We start from the raw sequence: 4,766 nt of genomic DNA on the forward strand, positions 1-4,766 counted from the left end.
CAATTCCTGTATCAGTTTTATCACATTTATCTTCCACGTATATACTTTAAATAGTAAGTGCGTGTATAAGAAGTAAAGCTAAATTGTTTAGAGTTCCCCATTTAGTAAAAGCCAAAACAAAATACAAGCCTTTTCCCAAAGTCTAGACTATTTATTTCCATTATTCCAAGTATATAAATCAAATGTAAATTTTCTATAATAAAAATGATCCTTTTCTCTAGTCTAAAAAAAGACATTACTATGCACCCAAATATTATCAAATAAAAATCTTAGACACACTAAAACCTACTTTTCTTTCTATGCTCAAGACGCTCAAATCTTCTTTATGGGCTGATCTTGATATTTTTACTTTCTTAGTGACTCTGAAACTTGTTCTCTTGTTTTTCTATCTACTGCTTTGTGGCTAGATCATGGTCAGTATTTCTTGATTAATGTATTACTAGAACTGTCTAATTGCCTTTTCCACTTCTAATAGGACACTGCTTCACTTGATTCTTCACATTTACATTAAAATCATCTTTGTAAAAAACAAACATAAGTCCATTGTTTTAAACCATGTGACTAATCCTAATTTCATTGATTTTAGAATCTGGAGAGTAATATCACTCTGGCTGGTGTCTTGAATCCTAAGTCTACGTGATACAGTCTCAGGGATAAGTTAGCTCAAAATATAATTCCATAAAGCAGTTTAGAGTCTCTGTTCATGCTGGTTCATCCACCCACAGTGTAGATTCTTACTGGCACAATGTACTTCAATTTCAATATTGAACTCAAGTGTTCTATTATTTTTCTAACATTTCTATTTCTATGTATCAAAAGTCACACTGCACAATAAGTTCTGGGTTGCAAAAGAGGATTCATATTTTGCACCTGTCATTTTTTACCCACACATTAGACAAAACTATCACAAGTGCTAAAGTCTTCTATTTTTATGAATATTTCTTTGCTTCATCTTTGGCCTCAAGAGGAAGTGATCATTCACTACTACTTGCCTTTTAAATTTCTGTCATTTTTTGGCTGGGCCAATTGGCTCATCTGGGACGTGCGTGTGATTGAACTCTTCAGGTCCAGAGTTCAAGATCAGCCAGAGCAAGAGTGAGATGCTACCTCTACAACAACAACAAAAAATAGAAAAGCTTTGGAGACTAAGATAGATGGATTGCTTGAGCTCACAGGTTTGAGACCAGTCTGAGCCTGAGTGAGACCTGGACTCTAAAAATAGCCAGGAATTGTGATGGGTGCCTGTAGTACCAGTTACTTGGGAGGTTGAAGCAAGAGAATCACTTAAGTCCAGGAGTTTGAGGTTGTGAGCTATGATGCCATGGTACTCTCCCAAGGAAGACAAAATGAGACTCTGACTCAAAAGAAAAAAGAAAAGGGGAAAGAAAGAAAAGAAAAACTAGTTGGACACCATGGCACAGCAGGCTGAGGCAAGAGGATTGCTTGATAGGACACTATACCCAGGCAACAGAGTGAGACTGATACTGATAAGGACACACACACATACTATACATAAAATATAATTTGGGGCAAAACCAATTGTACATTTCTTGAAAGGATAATTTATTTTTCTGTAGATATATGATAATCTCATAAAATAGTATTAATTAAATGGTGTTAGGTAAATGAATGTGCACATTTTCATTCTAGGTCAACCTTATTTTTTCATTCTTCCTGTAGTAATTATTATCAACTTTATCTCTATTTCTTGGGAAAATTTGTATATACAGTCCTTTTTTTTTTTGAGACAGAGTTTCACTATGTCACCCTCAGTAGAGTGCTATAGCATCACAGCTCACAGCAACCTCAAACTCTTGCGCTTAAGCAATTCTCTTGCCTCAGCCTCTCAAATAGCTGGACTATAGATGCCCACCACAATACCTGCCTATGTATATACGATCTTTATTGCAAAATTATTGTTAGCTGTTAAGGAGGCCATAAAGATGAATGTATCTTGTATCCTTTATTTAATATTTATATTATAAAATTAAGATACAGATATGTCTACAACCCTGTACAATATAGCTGGTATAGATTGTAGATAAATAAAATTATTACCAGTAGTAAAAATAAGTTTAGATTATGTGGTAGGAGATAGAGAGAAGTGGTATTAATCAGTCTTCTCCAGAGAAACGAAACAAGTATGACATATAAAGAAATAAAAGGAGATTAATAAAAGAATTAACTCATACGATTATAGTGGTCAAGAAATCTCCAAACTGGAGAACCGGGAAAGCCACTGATGTGATTCAACTGAGTCTGAAGGCTCAAGACCCAGAGGTGCTAATAGTATGATTGTCAGTTCAAAGGCCAAAGATAGAAAAATCAGGTCCCTTCTGGCAAATATATTGAAGTTCAAAGGATAGCCAGTGTCCAGAGAACCAAGAGATTTAATGTTCAAAAGTAGTAAAATATGGATGCCCCAGTTCCAGAAGAGAGGGAAAGAAGTCATGCTATCTCTTTCTGTTTGTTCTTTGTGGGTGGGCCCTCAGTGGAGTGAACAATTTTCACCCACATTAGTTATGGCCAGAGCATCTTCACTCAGTCTACTAATTAAAATGCTAATCTCTTCCAGAAATGCACTCACAGACATATACAGAAATAATGTTTTAGCAGCTATCTGGGTATCTTTAACCCAGTCAAGCTGGCACACAATATAAATCATCCCTGAAGTGAAGATAGATCTGTTAAAAATGTTACAATGTACACTGAGTTGAAAAACAAGTAGGCCAGTTAGAAACATAAGGAGAATAACACAAAAAAGTCAGAGTGAAGTTAAAAAAAAATGGAGTTCCAAAATATTTAGTAAGAATCAGTGGGAATCTAATGCAGTAAAATGGAAGATAAGTGTCACAAGTCTCTAAAGCTAACTCTTAGAATAGCTTGTAGGTTAAGGAGGTTAGGCATAGTTTTGAACATATCATAGGCCACCAATGCTATTGCTAAAAAATGTGAGTGTAGTAACTGTATTTCTAGTTTGGAATTAAACAATCTGATGGCAGTGGATAGAGGAAAATAAAGAGAAAGAAGTTCAACAGTCCATTATGGAATTATTGCAGTAGATGAGTTGAGGATTATTTGGAGCCAAGACTTAAGTGGCATGGCAGTAATGCAAATAAAATAAGTAAGACAATAGTAGAAAATTACTTTAATGGAATTAATATATTTTGAATAAACACTGAGTATATAAAGTGAGAATGAAGATATAATCAACTTAAGCTTTGCAATTAATGTTTGATCCCCTATAGCCTAGACAGAATATTAACTATGGGTTAAAGGTGGGAAGGTAACTGTTCTTATCCAGACAAGGTGTAAAAAATGATTATTGAGATAGAATAATAAACCAAGATTTTAAAATTTGGGATCATAGTTTGAATACAATGCTCGTGTCTAATAAAATCAAAATGTGTTCATTGATAATCAGTTTGAAACCTACAAATTTAATGGTACAACTTGTAATTATAGGATTTTGATAAGCTTTTCTATCTACACATTTCTTTAATTAAACAGAAATTTCAGAAGATGAATTTGAAGCTCTACCATGAAAAATGAGACCAGTGACAGTTAAGATTCATAAACATGTTGCACATAAAATGTATTAATAATTTTTGGGGAAAATATATGAAAATATGAATAGAAACATTTATAAGAAACCTGAAAATCTTTGCCTAGAAATGCCAATGTAACCTATTTAATAAATACTAAACTGGAAGAGGTTACATGAAGTTGAAATACTACCTGGCCTGGAATGAAGAGTTAAGGCCTTTCCAAAATCTTTCCTCACAAAAGATGACAAATTTTTAGGCATTCTATTCTGTTTCCATGAATATTCCCCCAGACAACTACAATTTTCCAAGACATGTTTGTTCTCAGCCCATCATTACTAATAACTGGTAATTTCCGCTTCCCATTTATACATCAACGCATATACACACGCACACCCACCCTCCATCACAGCTGTGGTTCACCTTTTCTTTGTGATCCATGTGTTTGTAACTTATACTGTCTCTGCAATGAACCTGACTGCCATTATCACCCATTTTCTAACAGTACATAGAACTGCTTATGAGTTGGTCTATTTTCTGGCGATCTTCCTGTACAGACTCCTACAGTGGAATGTGTTGCTACTGTGAACTGAAAAGACCCAAACACACGTTCACTTCTGGGTCACTTGGGTCTGTAGGTAGAATATCAACATGTAAGTAACATGCAAGAAGCTAACATTCCATGTGGAATTCAACATTTTTGACATTGCCATTGATACATTTTTCTTACAGGTTAGTTGAAACAAGTAATCATATAGTCACTATTTCAATGTAATTGAGGATAGTAATTTCCCAATAAAAAGGCTAATTTTCCCAGCTGCCTTTGTCAAAAGTATGGTCAGGTGACAAACTTCTGGCCAATATGGGAGAAGAACAAAGGTGGAACTTGAAGGATGCTTCCTTGAAAGGGAACCTCAGACTCCCAACCCCTTCCTGCTGAGCAGTGGAGCTTCTGCTGAAGAGAACAAAGGCAAATATGATCAGAGGATAAACACTAAGCAGATCCTGAAGATTCTACACCTTTGCTATTCACATATTTACACATATCCATTTTCTATTAAAAAAACATTTTTAATATCAGTCAAACCAAGGGAATAATTCCCCTCAAATCTCCCTCAGATCAAATTTGGTTATGTAGTCATAGAGTCATCAGAAATGTATGTGAAGTATGGTTCATCCAGACATCAGTAGCTAATAAATTAAAAATTATGTGTATGTGTC

The 4,766-nt window shown here is 34.7% G+C and overlaps 1 non-coding gene across 1 annotated transcript; it reads right to left on the minus strand.

Annotated features, from left to right (window-relative positions):
- Positions 1–792: 792 nt before the first annotated feature.
- Positions 793–915, minus strand: LOC111725308. The gene has a single exon (XR_002773398.1). It is a non-coding gene; the product is annotated as a small nucleolar RNA SNORA40 (small nucleolar RNA).
- Between the last annotated feature and the right edge of the window lie 3,851 nt (positions 916–4,766).

The sequence above is a fragment of the Otolemur garnettii genome, unplaced genomic scaffold (genome assembly GCF_000181295.1).
Source record: "Otolemur garnettii isolate 467f Iridium unplaced genomic scaffold, OtoGar3 scaffold00036, whole genome shotgun sequence".
NCBI classification, from domain to species: Eukaryota; Metazoa; Chordata; class Mammalia; order Primates; family Galagidae; genus Otolemur; species Otolemur garnettii.